The sequence below is a fragment of the Oreochromis aureus genome, linkage group 3, assembly GCF_013358895.1.
Source record: "Oreochromis aureus strain Israel breed Guangdong linkage group 3, ZZ_aureus, whole genome shotgun sequence".
In the NCBI taxonomy this organism is placed as follows: domain Eukaryota; kingdom Metazoa; phylum Chordata; class Actinopteri; order Cichliformes; family Cichlidae; genus Oreochromis; species Oreochromis aureus.
Genome location: NC_052944.1, coordinates 120,223,790 through 120,244,646, shown reverse-complemented (window position 1 = coordinate 120,244,646; position 20,857 = coordinate 120,223,790). Strand labels below are relative to the sequence as shown.

General features: G+C 40.9%; 1 long non-coding RNA gene across 1 annotated transcript; it reads left to right on the top strand.

The window, feature by feature from the left end:
* Positions 1-14,033: 14,033 nt before the first annotated feature.
* On the top strand, positions 14,034-17,648 carry LOC120437984. Its single transcript, XR_005611557.1, has 3 exons — positions 14,034-14,212; positions 16,574-16,866; positions 17,610-17,648. It is a non-coding gene; the product is annotated as an uncharacterized LOC120437984 (long non-coding RNA).
* The last annotated feature ends 3,209 nt before the right edge of the window (positions 17,649-20,857 follow it).

Below are 20,857 nucleotides of genomic sequence, written 5' to 3'. Positions count from 1 at the left end.
ATCGTGGACGTGAAGAAGTAACGGAAGCTAAAAGACAGTGCAGGCGAAAGCAGTAACACTGACAACGACTGATGAGTCCAGCAGCATGGGAGATAGCACGTGATGCAACATGCATGCTGGTGAAGAACAGCGTGATATGTCTGCTTGAAGGCACTGACTGTCATATTTGCCAACCTTGGAGCAATCTTGGAAGAAAAGACTGAAAATGAATGGAGAAGAAAACAGAGCAAATGAAAATAAGACTGAAGGAAGAGGAAATACTGAAAGATCAAAACAGAGAAGAAACAGACTGTGTTTGCTGGGGCTCTGAAGCCCGAACAGGACACTGTGAATGGAAAAGGACCAGTGAGAGATGAAGCTGGACGAGTTTGACTGCGAGAAGATAGGAGATGATTGGATTGAAATTGACCCCTGAACTCGGGATCGTTTAGGGATGTCCACCACATCACAACAAAGAGGTAAACAATACAAAAGGTAAAGATAATCAAAATAACTGACAACTATATTAATGAATAGAAAACACACATATACAAATTGTTACATGTGAGATTATTTTTGAAACGAATCAGAAGTGAGATAGTTTGAATCTAGAGCTCAGTGAAAAGATGCATAAATTAAATATGAATACATGAAAATGCAATGAATACATAAGGATGCAATGAAGAAGCAGCTTACACTCATGCAATGAAGAAACTGCTTACACTTAATTAAGATGATCACCTGGCATGCAATTAAGAAACAGCTTACACTTAGTGTATATTGACATGAATACAGGAGAATGTAATGAAGAACGCAATGAAGGCATGCAATGAAGAAAACAGCTTACACTGCATTTACATGACCACATAACGCAAGGAAGAACACGCTTACATACATGACATAATTGGTATTTTTGAATAGAAAATGAGAAATGGGTCGTTTAGGCGTCCGTGATAATAATGAAAATGTTTTAGTTTGTTATTTTCAGGAGTACAGCAGACCCGCACCAATTCTCCAGATCCAGGAGTCTGAAGAAATTACAGGTTAACATGAATGGATATGTTAAGGCAAGTTTCTGGTTGAATTGTTTACAGTGTCCAGGAACCTGACAGCAAGCCCTAACTGGTGGTGGAAGACCAGCAGTGCTGTGATTTAAGGTGGGGAAGTAAAATTTGGGTTAGTGATTCGGGGACGGAGAAAACTGACTCTTTAACTGGAGAATGGGAAAGTGTCTGTGAGACTGTGAAGCCATATATGCAAAATAGCACACACAAACATACGCAATGAAGATCGGCTTGCTACTTGTATGAGTGATAGAATGGTGTGAATGTTGAATAAACTGATTAAACTAGTTTAAAAGTGTGACTTAGGAGTGCTCTTGCACTGACTGATGAAAACAAGGGATTAATATAGGAAGAAAATGAAAATAATTAAATAATGTGATGAAGTGTAATCATGTATTTCTCTTGCCAAGTTAAATTGTTGAGTTATGGCTGAGTATGCAAAAAGTTTGAGAGCTCGTGTGAATGTCGACAGAGGAGCTGGCTGTGTGTGTGTGATTGAGGCCTTAAAGGAGGGGTAGATTGTTCAGAGGTGCAAATTTGGTTAAGAGGTTTTAAATTAGTGTTGACATATTGTCAGAACGTGCTTATTTGTTAGGTTGAATGTGAGTTTGGTACAATGCTTAAAGGGGGATATTGTGTACGAAACGGTGTAGCTTTTTACGTTTTGGGTGTGTTCTATGGGTGAAATATAAGAGTGTTGAAGATTTTGAGGTTGTTGTTTTATTTTTAAAGAGGGAGTTTTAATAATCATGGACATGTTTAAGGGGTTTTGTAACAGTGCACTTATAAAGAAAAAACCTGTCAGGTGATTTTGTTTGGTACTTTGATGAGCTAATACTCAGCTCTCTTTTTTTCTCATTTTTGTTCTAAGCAGGCCTGCAAAAGAAAACAATGGATAACGGCGCCGACAATAGTCTCAGGAAAACAAAAAATAAGGTGACCTTTTTCTGATTACAATGGGCGAAGGAAAGAGGCCACGTGTGGGGATCTGATCAGATTGTGAGTCCCTGTCTAAAAGGATTGCAGCGAGCCAATCCAGTCCAAAAGTATAAAGAAATATTTTCCTAGAAACGACTAAAAAGAAAATAAATGATTATATAAATTAACTGAGTTTACTGAAAGTGGAAATCTGATTATTTGTGCGGACGTTTACCACTACCAGATGTTAATGCGTGTGAGTGAATGTGTGGGAATGGACAGGTGAATGGACGGACCACGCAGACCATAGGTTGGACCGACTGGACCCTGATAAAAGACTGGACTCAGGTTGAACACATGACTGATAATTGTTCTGTTTTAACTTTTGTTTTATAACACAGGTGGGATCATAAGTGGAGAAGGTGAGTATAACAGGTGATGTTCTGGTTAACACACAGGTTTGAAGTTCTGGAGCATTTATACATAATGCGATAGGAGTAAACTTTTGCTTTAATTCCCAAACCTGAGTGAAGGATTTGGATTTTGTAACACATGAGATGTGTCACAAAAAGGGGGGTGTTAATATATGCGACTAGCTACATGAAATGTGCTGTTTTAGGGGTAATAAGCAAATGTCTATGTGACCTGTACCTAACAACCTTTGTGATGATAAACTTGTTTACGACTTGCTCTCTTGTAGAACATACAGACTTAGAAAAGGGGAACTTCAGCTCTGAGTTTAGAGCTTGAAATTAAATGTGGGACTTGAAAAGAGGAAGCACATTTGGTACAGGACGTACTTGAGATGATCAGACGAGAGAAGGAGAAGGTCAGGAATAGTTTAAACTAAGATTGAGAAATTAAATGGGGTAAAAGGGGGTGTAGCTTCAGGGCAGCTCACAGCCTGGCGTAAACGCAAGGTGCTGTCACACAGCTTAAGTTATTTGGTTGATTTATTTTATGACAAAATAATAAGGAAATATTAAAAATATACAACACGTTGAGAAGATCTCTTATGTTATATTTTAGTGTTTAACATGGAAGATGCCTCTCTGGAGCTTCTCTCCTGATGCTACTCCACCAAAAGAAGTTTATTTACAGAGACTATGTCAGCTCCCAAACAGACAACAACAAACCAAGACTAGCAAAAAACAATATGAATATAAATAATAACAAATAAAGAACAATACAGAATCCAAATCTGAACCGAAGAACAAAATAGTGAAATGTGGATCATTGGGTTTTTCTCTGTATATATGAAGCATTTGTAATGTGTGTCTGCTATGAAGGCTTGTAGAGGCCAGTTTTTACCCCCAAACAAGTGCTCAGCCAGACAGAAAAACAGGAAGCTTTAGTGCACAAGGCATATTAATAAATATAGACACAAAAAGAGGAACTCCCCATATAAACAACGTTCAAAAATGTGTGAAGTATAAAGTACCGAAATAACACTATATAAGTCACAGTTGATGATTCTAATGTTAGAGAGCTCTTGCAACTGGCGTATGAGCTGTGCAGAGGTCTCTCTTAAGACAGGTATTTATGTAGGATAGCATGAGGTTGAGTCCAACAGAAGCAAGGCACCCTAAATGTGCACAGCATGCAGCAGGGGTTGCCAAAATAATATAGGAAACAGTACATGTAGGGAGAGAACACTCATTAAAAGTTCTGACTACACATAGTGTGGTGGCTTATGTGAACTTGCAGGCGTTCACTAAGACATCATTAGCACAACAGCGACTGAGTAAAGTTTTAGATGCTCGAAATCTGACACTTACACATGAAGGAATCAATATGGCAGATTCAATGGGAACAGGAGGACCTAATTATTGTACTAAGAAAGCAGAATTTGAAGGGAAAGTCAGGGAAGATTTAAAAGCAGGACCTGTTGGGATTGGGGATTTGGAGATTCTTTTAATGCTATCATATAATCTGCCTTAGGATGACTGTATTAATAACGTGTTGTACAGTATTATTTTATGTTTGACATAACAGTGATGTCTCTATTTACAGGTCGAGTTCATTTTATACACAAGGCATAACTGTGCTTGTTTAGAGTTGATGTTCCGTCCAAACAGGTTTTAAGCTTCACTGGTGAGAGTGTCCAGGTGATACATGTTGAGGGAAGATGAGAACATAGCAGGTTAATTGCAGGCACGCTTACAAACACACATGATTTATATATAGGCCAGGCCAAAGGCCTGGACTTGATGCAGCTTTTAACTTTACGGCTCCTAACTTGCAGGAATGGCGTGGAGTGTAATGAATGAATGCAAAACATGCTTATAGACACAAACATGACAGGGGTTTATTTTACAGGGTAAAGGTGGACCACAGGTTGCTTTGTTTCTGCTTAGCAACTACTGAGGTAAAAGGTCTTAAAGATAAAATATGCAATAAGGGAACAGGAAGCGTGTGAGGGTGAGCCGGGTGAAACAAAATGTTGTAGATAATGGAAACTTGTTTAACGGGCATTAACAGTAACTTTTGCATGTTATGTATATGCTTGAGGCCAAAAGAGGCGTAAATCCTGATAGAAAACTTTGAAGTGTGCTTTTTAGCGGAGAGTCAGGCTGACATGGGGATGGTGTGTATTTTACTGGGGTTGTGTTTAATAAAACTACAAGCGTTGCTCACACACATAAAGGGTATTGAGATTGAATAAAGTTAATATAATGGATAGAGCCCAGAACATGATAATATATAAGTGAAATCAAATGCAATGTGTGATTTCACTTTTATTGGGAAAATAATTAGCCAAGAAATGTGTATTGAACTCTCCACATACATTGACACTGCGCAACTATGAGTGGGCCATGGAATCAAGAAACTGTTATATATCTGTTTTAAACTAGCCAACATAGACTCACCACAAAATGATGTGGGATGTTGCCCTGCAGTGGGGGCAGAAAATCATTTGCAAACCAGGGATCTTATGTTGATTATCATATCCTTACTTATGTACACACACACACACAGAAGGGGAAATTTCAAAACAAAACAAAAAACAACTTGGCTTATCCTGTCAAGCACAGGAGCAAAATAAAAATCTCTTTGGGCTCTATTAAAAATTTCTTTAGTAAAAGTGTAAAAGGCCAAACCCAAGAGGTTGGGCAAACAGGAAAGTCCCTCCAGTATCAGGAGTTAATAGTCAGGAAACATTTTACACACTAATGCCTTCTTTCTTAAAAACTACTGACTCATAAATGCCGATAGACATACAAGTCCACATACATCCAAATGTACATTTAGACATTAAACGTCGAGACGCATGTACACACACATTGGCACACAGGCACAGAGTCTAACTGAAGAGCTTAACAAAGCAGACGTGGCAGTAGGATTTATCATTTTGTCTGATATGATATTGTGAACCAACTTTGAATAATGACAGGAACCTTAGATGAACACAGTAGGTTAGTAAGGGGCGGCTAGAGAGGGTCAAAGCGAAGGTAGTGGACCTGGGAATGGTGTAGTGACGTCTTTGGAAGACGTCAAAAGAGGGAATTGTAATATTTAAAGAAATTAGGTCACTGCTGAACTGTATATAACCACCATCCTTAACATTCTATCATTTCATCAAAGTGTTTATTGAAGCTGCTGGCATTATGTTATAATTTATATTATAGGGGTTATCATAATCAAATATTAACATGTTTATTACAGGTGCAGTTATAACTACTTTAAAATGAGTGAGTTAAATATATATGTATCATAACTCATATGCTGAGTATATTGGTACAGCAAAATAGTAGCTGAGCAAAGGCCTGAATGTATTCAGCTTCTTGTGGGATTTGAGTTTGCCTAGTTACAGGTGACGGAAGGATGTCCAGTCCATGGTGACCTCAAAGGCCTTAGGTCATCACCATATTCTTAAGAGTATGCCACAAGGAGGAACTTCTGTGTTTGCATTTAATTCTTTAAATACATGAATGTTCTGTACATGCAAATTATGTGCTTGTAAACGCAAAGAAGGGCGTTACAATACCCTGATGTTATAAAAGCAATCTAGAGTGTATTTTGGGTAGAGATGTACAACTGTTTTGCAGTTTGCACCTCTCCACGCAGCGTGCATTCATTAAAATCAATTGTTTGAACGGCCTTTTCTGGACTATCATTGTTTTACTCTCATCCTCAATTTCTGAACCCGTAACAACGGCCTTTAAGGTGTCGCGGATGAATACAACAAAATAAAACTAGTACCGGTACCGAAAAAAGAAGATTTATTCATAACACACGTGAAAAGACCCACGAAAACCGAGTTAACGCTAAAAACGATAACAAAATAACGCTGAAAACCGATAAAAACCCTGAAAACCATACATTTCACACCTGAGCCTCAACTCTCGCGGCCCGGTACCAAACGACTCACGGACCGGTACCGGTCCGAGGCCCGGGGGTTGGGGACCTCTGCTCTAGAGCACTTCGATCAAGTGATCAGCTACTCCTTACTGTGCATAAGTCTAGGATGGTTCATAGAGGAGACCGGGCATTTGCAGTTGTGACACCGAAAATGTGGAACGATCTACCTCTCCACATTAGAAAGGCCCCAACTGTTACTCTTTTTAAATCGCATCTTAAAACATATTTTTTTACTCTGGCTTTCGAAACTGTAGGAGAGTTACCGATTCTTTTATCCTAATCTGCTTTTAATTTTTATCTGTTGTTGTTGTTAATGTCACTGTTTAATTGTTATGTTGTACACCACTTTGGTCAACGCCCTGTTGTTATTAAGTGTGCTTTATAAATGAATAAATGAAATGAAATGGGTTTATGTTCAATTCAATTCAATTTTATTTATATAGCGCCAAATCACAACAAAAGTCGCCTCAAGGCGCTTTATATTGTACAGTAGATCGCACAATAATAAATACAGAGAAAAACCCAACAATCATATCATATGACCCCCTATGAGCAAGCACTTTGGCGACAGTGGGAAGGAAAAACTCCCTTTTAACAGGAAGAAACCTCCGGCAGAACCAGGCTCAGGGAGGGGCGGGGCCATCTGCTGCGACCGGTTGGGGTGAAAGAAGGAAAAGGTCTCCTGGTTCCTCAGTGTCCCTGTGCTGAGTGTAAAGAGTGTCTCCTGTTAGAGAAACACTCTGACTGTTGAACAGATAGTTCAGTCTGTACATGTCTGTCTCTTTCACTCACAAACACGTTTTCACATTCATGGATTCAATCAGTTGATGTTTGAAACTCTTCTCAATGATTCCTTGTAAACTTCTTCCTCTTCAGTCTCAAACAAACAGGAAGTGATGTCACATGTGTTCCTGTCCACACAGCAGAATGAGTCTATTGCTGACAGTGATGTACAAACAGAGTGAACATTTCTGAGGCCAAAATAAACTGAGTAGTTCACTGAATGAACAATGGACTGTGAGCTCAGTTCCTTCATCATTAGTATGGATTATATATGTATATGTATTATATTAGTATCATATATATCAGGTGCTGCTGGTTTCAGTCATTGTGCAAATGTGCTGTTTGTAAGGTTGTAAAGCTGCAGTCAGCTGAGACTGAAGAAGTCACCTGATCAGTGAGCAAACGTGAAAACGTCCAGATGAACAGAATCAACCTTTTGGGATCAGCCAGCAATGCAGCATCATTGTTGTTCAGGTTCAGAGGTTTGCAGGAATGAACTGATGACCAGAAACAGCTGCAAAGCAGAGGCGGAGCCAGACATTGTATACACCCTGGGCTTATCCCTAAAGGGATTGGGGGGAGTGGGTTGGAAATGACAAAAAAACCTACTGTAAAGTTGAAGATTTATTAGGCTGTGTTGTAAGCTTTTTTTAAAAAAAAAAACAAAAAAAAAAACTTAATATGAGAAAAAAAAAATCACATATGCAGCTTAAAATAGTTTTTTACTTAAACAGCAAGTGTCGCGCTGACCTAGTAGGTGTGGCTGTTACTCTTCTCTTCCTCCTCCTGCCCACTACCTGCTCTGTGCTGCTGCTGATTGGACCTTGTGTGCAATCTACAACTAAGCACGGCCTGGTGTGCACTGCTCCGCCAGGTGACCTGAATTAGAGCAATCAAGGGCGGGCGTGCCTAGTAAGCCTTAAAATGCATGCAGCAGTCATTTGACTCGTGTGCGACATACTGAGAGGACAGCAAACAAGGCACAATTCACTTTGTACTGTGAGGAAGACTTTGAGCTAGACAGGCTATCGGTAAGCTCTTGGACTCATATTTTCTGCTTATATGTTTGGGACCTATGGAAGCTCAATTGTGTGTATTTATGCATTGGGAAATATTTACTGCATTTAAGTTTAAGAAATTATATTGATATTAAAATTAATGTTTAAGTTTGAATAAATTGTTATGTAGATGGTGTTTCCCACATATTTATGTTAATTAATACTAAAAATAGCTATCCCAAATCCTTGGTTAAATCTTAAAACTAGTATAAATGTTTGGTTTAATTTAAGGTAAATAATTCTTTCTAAAAGAGAATCCTTGGTTAAAGTCATTATTAAAGTATTTGCAAACTTTAAAATGTATACTTTAAAATGTAGTTGTTTATAAAAAGTATAAAATGAAAGGTGGACACATTTTGTGTATTTGGGAACCACAGTTTATTTCATCCTCGTTGTTTGAAATTATTCAGCTCTGTGATTAAAAACCAGTGGATGTAAAACTAACTTAAACTGGGTTAAATGATAGTTTAGCTTATGTTTATGTTAAATGGCTTTACTGAAGTGTATATATATTTTTGTTATGTATTCTGTATAATGCATTTAATTTATCTGAATAATTAATGAAATGTTCTGTATTTTTTTTGTGTTGAAAGGTTTTTCACCTATCTACCTAAGAAACTGGTCAAAAAATAAATTGAGTGAAATTCAAAGTCTGGTCTTTTTCAAGTGTGGGCACCTCACAGACAGAACACTTGACAGCAAGGCAGAACGAAATTAGGGCTGTTTCAAGATATGGGGACTAAACCCCAATTCAACCACACCCAGAACTGATCCGGAATTAAAACAGTAGAACAACAGTTCCAAATCAGGACTACTTTAGGACTTAACCAACAAAGAACCAAAATCAAAACTAGATGACAGTAGCACTGAAAATCATAGATCTGCACTACACTGACAACACCTCTTTATTGTGGTAACATGAGATTGCATCTTTGAGGCTTGAGTTTTGCTAACCTATCAATGACATTTTCAGGGTCAACATTATCCAGGTATTCCTTCTCAATAGATAATATGGCCAAATCATTCAGCCTCTCTTGTCCCATGGTTCTCCTTAGCCACATGTGGACACGACGCAAGGCACTAAAAGAGCGCTCACAGCTGCAGCTACTGACGGGAATGGTTAGTGCAATTCTAAAGATGACCTTCAGAGTTGTGAACATGTCCTCGTCAAGCAAGTGGAAGGCAGTTGTGATGTCGCGAATGTCCTCTTTTTCCATTTTTCTTTTCATGAAGTTTTTTGCCACAAGTAGTTTTTCAGGCTTTATCGTCACATGGTAGTGTGCCGCAATGGGTTTTAAGGCATCTTCGGAAAGGAATGTTGGAAATGCCTGAATGCTCTCCATTATTTTCTGTCCTGCCCCAGAAAATCTGTCTGCTAGCTCCTGCAACATTCGGCCCAAACAAGGAAAGAATATCTCGCACCTAAACTCTGCTGAGCTTGTGAGATCTGGTGTTGCACCACAGCTGGACTCAAGTACAAATCCTTAAAGTCTTTTCTGTTTGTGTCGTGCCCCCTGAGGAATCTGGATGTCGTAGCTTCCACAAATGTCCATGGCCTTCTCAAATATTACCTCAGCAGCAGCCTTTGTGCGCAGTTTACTTAGTGTATCAACTACCGACATCTTGTACTCCACAGCTTTGCCCATGTCTAGCCTTTCTCACTGCAGGTAGCGGTGCAGGCCTTCAGTGATGCCAAGCAGCTGTGAGAACATGATTAACATGTACACAGTCTTGAGGTTTGACAGCTTGGACAAGATCCCTTTAGCAATAGGAGTGTTTGTGGCCTCGAGAGTTGCTAAAACTGCAGAAATGTTGTTGAGAAGGGCTTTGACGGAATTTACTTGGCAGGCCCATCTTGTGTTAGAGAGCTGAACAAGCTCAGATGCAAACAGTCCAAGGTCCTTTTGCAGTTCCTTAAACTTTGTGTGGTTTACCAGGGAGGTGTTAAAAAATGTGTAGACATTTTCCAAAAGTCCAAAGAAGTCAGAAGCAGCTGGAATAGCCTTGCATGTATGGCAAAGGACAAGGTTGAGCTCATGTGCATAGCAGTGCACATATACTGCTTCAGGGTGTCTCTGTCTAAAACGGGCCTGCACACCACCCACAGCACCACTCGTGGGGCTAAATGATCACATGTTATCACAGTGATCATGAGGCTCAATGTAAAAGTTCAAATAGACTGAAACACTGTAGATAAAGGTCAGAGGTCACGTTGATGCCTTCATGTTTGACCACAGAACGGTCAGTCTGTGTAACAGACTCTGTGATCAGTGATCAGTGCTGTGGATCCAGATCAGAGGACATGTTGGATCTCTGATTCTTTCACGTCCATATTAAACAGCTGCTGCGATGAACTGTGACTGTTAGCAGTAACTCATTAAATATGTCTGCACACTGTGAGAGAGCCGTCCTCTATCAGTGAGGCTGACAAATGCTCACACTGGGAACAGGAAGCAGATTTCTGTCTGACTGACCTGATGGACAAAGGATGAAATCCTCTGTAACACAGTCAGCCTGTTACAGCCCATAATCCAATCCAACTTTATTTATACAGCACTTTAAAAACAACAACGTGACCAAAGTGCTTCCAATAATAAAACAGAGACAACAGTTAAAACCATCCATTAAGCAAACAATGAAATTAATATAAATAAAATAAATACATAAATAAAAAAGAAGAGAAATAAATCAGTGTGTAAATTAAATATTAAACCATTAGTAAAATAAAGAATAAGATTAACAAAATAAAAGCATTAAGAGTGGCCAACAGCCGACTACAAACTGACTACAAACTGACTCTGGTACGACTCCTAAAAAGCCTTTGAAAAAAGGTCTGTTTTTAAAAGTGATTTAAACATTTCAAGTGTTGGGGCCAACCTAACATGGAGGGGCAGTTTGTTCCATAGTTTGGGGGCCACAACAGTGAAAGCTCGGTCCCCTCGGTGTTTCAGTCTCCACATGGGGACAGCAAGGAGTGACTGGTCAGATGATCTGAGAGACCTTTGTGGAGTGTGTCGGTGTAGAAGGTCTGACAGGTAAGGAGCCATTTTAAACTTTAAAAACAAGCAATAACATTTTTAGATGAATTCTAAAATGGAAACCAGTTTAAGGATACAAGAACAGGGTCATGTGCTCACGTTTACGTGTCCCTGTCAACAGGCGAGCAGCAGCTTTCTGAACCATTTGCAACGTGATAGTGAAGCCTGCTCAATACCAATGTAAAGTCCATTACAATAATCAAGGCGGGTGGTCACAAATGTGTGCAAAACTCTCTTCAAGTCATGAAAAGAAATAAAAGGTTTAACTTTAGAGCTGCCTAAGCTGAAAAAAGCTTTTTCTCACCACTGTATTTACCTGTTTGTCCATTTTAAGAGCTGTGTCACATTTTACTCCAAGGTTGGTGACAATTGGTTTGACACAGGATGTAAGAGGACCCAAGTCAGATGGAGGGACACCAGGTCCACTCGGCCCAAATATAATGACCTCGGTCTTCTTTTCATTAAAGTTTAAAAAATTCAGAGTCAGCCATGCTCTGATATCCTTAAGACATGCTAAAATAGACCTGAGTTTCAGGGGGAGATAAATCTGACAATCATCTGCATAAAAATGAAATGAGACTTTATGTTTTTTAATAATATGGCCAAGGGGAAGTAAATAAATACTAAAAAAAAAGGGGCCCAAGGATGGATCCTTGAGGTACACCACATGGGAGGAGGGCGGAAGATGAATGAAATTTACCAAGTGAGACAAAAACTTCTGTCAGACAGGTCTGACTTGAACCACTCCAAGGCAGTGCCTCTAATTCCAACATGATGTTCTAGGCGAGAAACACTGTGATCTACTGTATCAAAAGCTGCTGTGAGATCCAAAAGCCAGACTTCCCAGAGTCTGCAGTTAGTAAGATATCATTAAAAACTCTCAAAAGTGCAGTCTCTGTGCTGTGAAGTGCTTTAAAACCATATCGAAATACCTCAAAAATGTTTTGACTCTTTAAAAACGTCTGCAGCTGTGAGCACACTACAAAGTTTTAGAACCAAAGGAAGCTTTGAAATAGGTCTGAAATTACACAACAAAGAGGCATCCAAGCCGGCGTTTCAGCAGAGGCAGAAAAACTTTGCAGTCAGCTCCTCAGTGTCAGCACAAGCTGAGAGCTCTGAATCAACATTAAAGGCTTATTAAAGGGTAGAAAACTGGGCGGCACTTGATGGTTTAAACATGCGAGAAGCAGTAGGAGGACACAAGTAGTGATATTACAGGGAAGAGAAGTTTCAAACAATACAGGCTCAGAAAAGACGACATCATAAATTTGAAGATTATAAACAGGTAAACCATGAGACAAAACCAGAGTGTGTCCATGTTTATGAGTGGGACCAGTGACAGACTGCAACACATTAAAAGCATCAGGTAGGTTTAAAAAGTCCTTTGCCAGTGGTTTAGTAGGACAACACACATGAATACTCACATCACCAGGATTAAACTTTGTCCTACTTTGTCATTATTTCAGCCAAGAACTCAGAGAAGTCATGAACAAAGTTGCTGTTATATTTAGGTGGACGGTAGATCAGCGCACAGAGAACAGGATGACCCAGCTCAAACATACTCAGGTCCAAACTGGAGACAGTGACAGGTGACAGTTGGCGACAGTGAAAAGTATTTCTGTAAACTGTGGCCACTCCTCCACCTCGGCCCGTAGTCCTCGCTGAGTTAAAATACCAACAGTTTGGCGGTGATAGTTCTGAGAAAGCGCTTAACTCACCGTCACTTAGCCAGGTTTCTGTCACACAGAGGAAATCCTTCAATATGAACGTTTTATCTGGTGACAGCCATCCAGGAACCGGTTTCAGTGGCCGCAGATTCTGCGGATTCACCACAGCGAAGACGAGGTGAGAGAAGGCGGGGACGCTGGATCAGCCGAGCCGACCACAGGTACCAGGTGCCGATAGGTTCCAGGAAGAGACGTGAGACGAAACGCAGGTGCAAAGGTCGGATTGCATTGGAAACTGTTCTGTCTGTGTCAGATGAAAGAGCTAAATATGGTTTCAGTTTCACTAACAGCCCGCTGCGTTTAAAGCGCTTCTTCTTATGAGATGGGGTCGGGCTGTAATCCAGGTGATGCGGGACTAAAGATAGTAGCGGAGGTGGAAAAAAGTCCATCAGCGCTAGTCCGAATATTTAACAGAGTTTCACGATCGTAGGTCAGTAGAGAGTCAGCGTGGTTCAATAAAAGTGACAAAAACAATAAAAACACGCAGAGCAAAAGTGGATCCGACAGCCGTGGACGGCGAGCCACGCATACCGGCGCCATCTTACACCATCTTATAATAACAATGAACACTTATTAAAATATGAAAGGATCACGTTAGATAAAACTGTTTTTAATAAAATATGTAAACAGATCCAACAACATTCACACAATAAGATCCAAATCATTAGTTCCAGCTGACATGGACTGGAGTGAGGACACCAGTGACTGAAAGAACCAGTGTTCCCATCACAGACTCATCATCATGTGTTATGTTAGTGTCTCATTCAGCACAGACACATTATTCCTGTTGGGTCCTGTCAGCTGTCAGCACTCTGTACAAGCACGACTGTGAACAACAGACTTCTTTTAAATGTGTCACAGAAACATTCAGTGTGGATTTGATCCAGATGTTTCTGCGTATGGAAGTTACTCAGGCATCAAATAGATTTGAAGTCTTTATGATCCTGAGCTGACTTCAAACAAGGAGCTTCTCAGACTAACAGCACGAGCACAAAACTGAAAGGATGAGAAACAAAAGTTTATTTTAATGCTTCACAGAAAATCTATTTGAATACGCTGCAGACTCATTTAGGTCACTGCTGTTATCTTTCACTCAGTGCAGCGTTTCTGAAATGTCTTTGTATTATAGTGAAGTTTGAGCTTTGCAGGATACAAAGAAGAAGAAATCAAAGATGTGCACACAGCAGGTAGTTGTACAGAGGACGTCAGCTGATGGAGCAGAGGGAGGCAGACTGTGGATGAATGAGGAGGTGAAGGCCTGCAGGCGGGTGGAGACAGAGGAGGTGATGGTCACTAATGACTTCAGAGCAGCTTCCACCTTATTAACATAGTTGTTTGGTCACGTAGTGTTTTAATTAGACACGCACAGTTTGTGGAGTGGACCTGGGGCTTTGTGTGTTTGTGATTAGTCTTGGTGTTGAGGATTTCTCATGTTCAGCTCCCAACCAACAAAGTTGGAGCTAAAACTCTTCCTGTAGCCACGTGTGCTTTGCATTCTGCAGCAAAGTTCTACAGATGTGCAAAGATCTGGGCGAGCAATGAGCTGTGACATCAACATGAACTTCTGTTTCCTCCAAAAGTCCACAGCACTTCCTGTTGTTGCTCAGATGTGACTGATAACCAGGGCTGGACTGGGACAAAAAATCGGCCCGGGCATTTTGACCAGAGACCGGCCCACCAGGTATTATAGGAAAAACCATAAATCCTTTGAATGAAAACAAACGCTGTTGTCACAGTGATGTACACTGTCTTGTTGGTATATATGTATCAGTCTAATAAACTTAAACCTACACCATCCTCCCTATTCTGGTATTCTAAACAGTACCTGAAAGTAGACTGCTTGGTCGAGTTAACCTCCTGAACTATCTACAACACATGGTGAAAACCTGAAATTAAGACAGAGAAGACTAGAGGTGAGACATGATCATTACTGATTACTGATGACAGATTTAGATATATTTTCATAAACCATTCATTTGCTACATCAACAGCATGGCAGGGCAACATATTTTTTCTAACATGGCAACCTTTAAAAAGTGAAAGGAGATAGAAAGACAGATGAGAAAGAAAAACTTAATTGACTTTTTGATGGCATTTTACACACAGTACTGGTACAGTATCTAGAAAATGTGGGAAAATACTGGCATCATATACAGTACTTAGCTACTTCTGAAGAAATTATGATGGGACCCTAAAAAAATTACTATGTACAATAATGGATTTCTATGCATTTTACATCAGATAAAAACGTTTGTTGTAAGATTCAGGTAATTATTTGTTAAAAGTGAGACATTTTAAATGAGAATAAGAAAGAAAAGTATTTCTTTGTGCCCCCCTCTCCCTGTTAATGCCCTACCTGGGCCCCTGGCAAAACTTTGCTAGACCCGCCCCTGCACAGTTACCAGCTGTCAGCTACATTAAAAAAAAAAGGATCCTGGTGTTATTTGTCTCTCAGAAACAGTTCATAACTTCCCTTCAACTCATTCATGTCACCTAAAAGGTAAACCTGTTTCTCCATCACCTGTTCAGCTCTGATGATTCAGTAAGGACATCTCCTGGTTTCATCTGCATGTTTCCCTCTCACCACATATCCAAACCGACATCATGACCAGCAGCTTTACAGCTGTGGCTCCAGCAAACATCAGCTGATACTAGAAATTAATATTAAATAAATTCTAACAACAGCTGATCAAGCTTAAACGTGCTGCTGTTGTTTAGCGCGACATCCGCCGGTTTCCTCTTTCTGGTGCAAAGTGGGCGATAAATAAACAAGAGAGAAAAGCCGATCAGCTGATCATTGATCATTTTCATGATTGAAGTAGCAACAGGAGAGGGAGGGGGAGAGAATGGGAGAAGAAGAGGCAGCTTTGCAGCAAAGACACAGAATAACTCCAGCTTTGTGTCTTTGTCATTGTAGCTGAAGTCCAGAACAAACTGTGTTCCTTTTCACCTTAATACGAAACGCGCAATATTTACTCTGAATACGAGAAGATTCTGTTTTTTTACTGGACGGTTGGAGACTCTAATAACTAACCTTATAAATAAAATAAGATAAAACAAGTTCAACATCAATAATATCATAGCACCCGCCCAGCAGTAGCTATATAAACTCCGTCATGCTAGCTAGTAAGCAGTACGAGTTATTGTAATTGACGGTAAAAAGTCAGCATAACGAAAATAAACTCCACCTAAACTTGGTTTATATCTGACCCTGATAGACTGCAGGTCATAACTTCTTACCTGAAATTCAGTTCACCGCCTCGGGTCTCCGCTTCTTCTGCCTTTCCGTCATCCACCTGCCAGCGTGTTGCATCTGCTGGCCTCCACCACTTGCTAATGTTACTGAATCTGTGGAAGCTCTGCAATAGCCACCACCAAACAATTGAGTTATTTTTACACATCTCCCACAATCTGGCCAATCCACCACCTTTCATTGTTTATACCGTTACGGGGAAAAAAAAAGAAAAAAAGAAAAAAAGAAAACCATCGGCCCATAAAAACGAAAAATCACAAATGCCCGGTATGCCCGATGGCCAGTCCAGCTATGCTGATAACTAGAATTGAATAGAACTATTTGAAATGACTTAGCTTTAGCTGTATGCTAGCTACACTCTACAGTGACTTTCAGCTTCTTTTGCCACCAGGATGTTTCCCTCAAAGATGCTTGTAGGTGGATCTGACTGTGGCCAATCAACACCTGCGCCTTGCCGCCCTGATCAGATACCCAGCTGGGATAATGAGCTCGCCAAAGGAGAAGACTGAAAGCACTGACACGAGGAAGGAACGAGTCAGAGGACCAGTGAGTGTCAGCAGAACCACTGTTCAGGACGAGACCACAGACATCAGCCACAACTGACCGTGTACTTAGTGAAAACCTCAGACAGCAGAAAGCAGAGAAAGAGGAGGAGCAAGGAGAGCAGCCATGATGGAAGGACAGGTATGTACCACCAGCAGAGAGAGGAAGTGGCTCTGTAGATATTTATAGTCAGTCCTCGTGCAGATGCTGTGCATATAGTAAGTGTCTGTCATGAAGGTGTCATGTGTGCATATCTGTGGTCAGTAAAGCTGATTGTGATTAATAGCTACACTACAGAGAGCCCACAGAGTTGTTGCATTGCTTGTTAGCCTTGTTTAGGGAGGGCTGGGGTTTCTTTGGAGCCCCAATTCATTAAAGTTAGTTCAGCACCAAGTGAAAAGAATCCCTGAAGACTCAGCACAGAAAGTGTGGGACAGAAGTTTGCTTTGGAGACATGGACTGAGTTAGAAAACTAGCCAACATGATTTATAACGGACAGTCATCATTAATGATGGAGAACTGAAAGTACATGAAGGCTGCGCTGTTACACTTTTTAAATGCTGGAAACTTTAACTGTCATCAGAAAACATCAAATATTCTGGATCCTCTCTGCAGTGTCTCTTCTGTCCTCTGTGACTTCCATGGATTTTAGCTCAAAAGTGTTTTTAAATGGTTTGTCAGCAAACGGACCTCTGCAGTACTGACCTGTACAAGGAGCTGTCAGTCTCAGCTCTTCTCTCCCAGCACTGGTGGAGCAGGTGTAGTTGCTGCTGACAGCCATTGTTGGTTTTCTCAGAGACAGGCGGAGGTCTGAAGTGTTGAGAGCATCAGCTCTCATCGATGTGCGCCGCTGTAACGCTGCTTTTGTCCTCTGAGATCACCAGGTATGAAATCCGAGTACTGACAGGGCAGCAGGACAGATCTTTCCCCCTCATTCACTTCCATGAGCACAGCCAAGGCATGCTGGGAAACTGAGGCCACACCAACAGATGTAGAAATGACCTGCATGCTGTGGGTTTGTCTCCTCACAGGTGACACATTAGCTGCAGAAACCCAAGCCAGGTGTCTGAATACTGACACATGGACTCTTCCCATCCAGAGGGAGGATTTAGTCGCACTTTATAATAACTACACAATAGTGAGCATTAGTATGTAGTTTATTAATGGAACCAGACCCAAACTGGTCCTTTTATACTTTCAGGACCTCCAAGTCTGCACTTATGTTTATTATCAGTTGGAGCCCCTCCTCATTCTTCTTCTTTGGTGAAACCCTGTAAATTTTGGGGTACCCCTTTGGCCCCTCCCATTTTCTACAATCCCCCTGTGGGAGAGGTCGGTGTCATTTCTTTCCCAACACTGTACAACACACATATAATGTATATTTAGCCACCCTGATGTTTCTGATTGTGTTTTTAGTTCAGTTATTGTCATCATTGTGTCTTTGCTAGATGCTGTAAATGTGTAGCACGTGTGTGCCACAGATGTGTTACAGTCTATGCTAGCATGAATAGATCATTCTTGCTAGCTTGGAAGTTGTGGTGGGTGGAGCTAACCCTCTTCCCTGCTGTTTGCATTTGGTTGTAGGAGCTGGAGCGAGCAAGTTAATGACTTGGAGCTCTTTGTTTCTTTGACCTTTCATTGTCAGACACAACGTAGCAACACGCCGGTTACATTAAGACAGATTTAAAAGATCTGGATCAATAAGTTCAGAACATCATCAGTGACAGCAGTTTATATGTCTAAAGTATGACAACACAGACAGAGCAGTTATTTAGGAGCTGTTATGGTTGTAAATTATAGGTTTATTACTTAGAAAATGATTAATGAAGTATTTAGATAATAATAATGTTTCAGATGATTAACATACAGGATAATTCTGCTTCTATAAATGTTATGAAGTTTGATATCTCTGAGGTTTTATAAATACTCAACTCTGACTGTAATTTCTGCTAACTGAGGCACTTACTAGTCATTATTGTTAGTTAGTGCTTCTGTCTGATCTCAGCGAAGGAGACGATTATTCAGACTTTCAGGAGGTTTTAGATGAAACTGAAAGGCCCACAGAACCAAACACGTCTCAGCTGTGATCACACCAGAAACAGACAAACACAAAGTGATCAAACACACACCAAAGCCTACACTGCCATCTAGTGACAGAAACTAGTACTGCTAGACAACCAGGCTGCTTTAAAGCAGCTGATATTTAGGCTGAAAAATAAAAAATAAGTTGATAATAAACATTTGACAAAATCTTTTGGCAGCTAACATCTGGAAGTGAGCTGTTCTTTGGTGTAATTAACAGTTTATTCTTGTTGGTAATTATGTAATGAAAGGTAGCAGCGCACACACACACACACACACACACACACACACATGGCTGACAACAACAACTACAGACACGTGTGTGACTGTGATGAACACCTGAGTGTAAGACGAGGACTGAATATGATACAGTAACAGTCAAATATGAATGTGTGTAACAGAGCATGATTATGTGTTATACATATATCAGAAATATGTGACATTTAACAGCAGGTCAAATCTATCTGAACATGAAACCAGTGTTAAACCATTTCAGTCTCAGTCAGTGTTACTGAAACATTCATCTCCAACAGCATCACTGACACAGACAGTTGGAGCAGTTACAGTCAAATCATTGATCAGTGTTTTTATAACATGAGCTGCTGTTGCTGCACCAGTGCTGCTGCTCTCTTTCTCTTATTGTAGCTCTTTAGCTAACAACATCAAGTGTCTTCATATGACTGTTGTCTAATGTTCAAATGTAGATAACACCACCTGCACCACCCTGTTCCACATCTCATGTAGGCTTGGCTGCAGCACATATTAGCAGCTGCAGTGACATCAGCTTTCTGTGCAGAACTAGACAGGAGATCCGCTCCATAGTGTCATCACATCTACAGACTGTTACATATTCTCACCTGGTAATAAGAAGCTGCTCACAGCTCTAAGATTAACAGACTGAAGGAAATACAAATGAAAGTTACAGGAAACTGGAAACACAACATGAAACAGCTGGAAATATGTTCATGTTGCATAAACCACGTGTTGCATTACAGATATGATCCATATTTAAGGTGGATGGGCTCATCCAGCCACTCTCACACCATCATATCTCCATCCTGGGTTAGTGTCTTGGTCTCAGGTCACAACATCAGCACAGTCTTGGCTTGGCTGAGGTAGTTGAGTGGTTCTTGTTGTCCCTGACAGCTGCAGGGACAGTGCCATCAGCCATGCAGCAGCACAATGACTGCTCACAGTCAGTGTGGCTCAGTCTACTGTAAACATTGTCCTAAAGTGGTGGCAAAGTGGCTGCAAGCTGGCTGTACATGCACTGTGTCCAGTACTCCCAGTACGTGAACCTGCAGATGATATCCACAAAGCTCTGAGTGTCACAGAGTGGGCCTGTGCTCAGGTCACTCTGCCCCATTGAATTCTACTCTAAGAGTTTTACAAGTGTGAGTAAAGTTATATATACAAGTTGGTGGCTGATAAGTTCTTGTAGTGACCCCTGACCCCATGGTTCTTATTGGTTAATAGTAGCTTAGAGCATCTGCTCATAAAGCAGCAAGTTTGGAGCTCGTGGGTCTCTGTAAGTAAGTCCCTGTAATGTTGGCCAAGCCTGATACACTAGAAACATCTGTCATTACCAGCAGATGAAGCTGCCCTTAAAGCAGGATCTCACTTTAAACCTGACAAAAGAATTTGCTATTAGCACACTATGGTTATATGTCTCTCTCTCCTGTCTCTCACCTGTCTGCCTGGGCGGAGCTCAGCTGGCTCCGCCCTTGGCCCACGCACCTGCCGTGAATCTACCTGATGACCTGGACTCCTGGGCTATTTAAGCTGAGGCTCAGAAGGCTTCTTCGCTGGGTCGTGGACTTACTCTCGTCAGTACAGCCCCGATAAACCCCGTTTGTCGTGTGATGACTCTGTTTATGCTCACCGCAGTTCTCTTGTGCTCAGGTTCTCGCACTCGTCCGTGACCCCGATCTGTTTCCCTGGTGGCGTGGAGTGGAGTGAGAGTGAGTGTGCTGGAAACAAATACGAGAGGAGCGAGTGAGCGGAGCGAGTGTTGGACTTTGTCCCTTTTCCCCTGGACCATTGCACATCC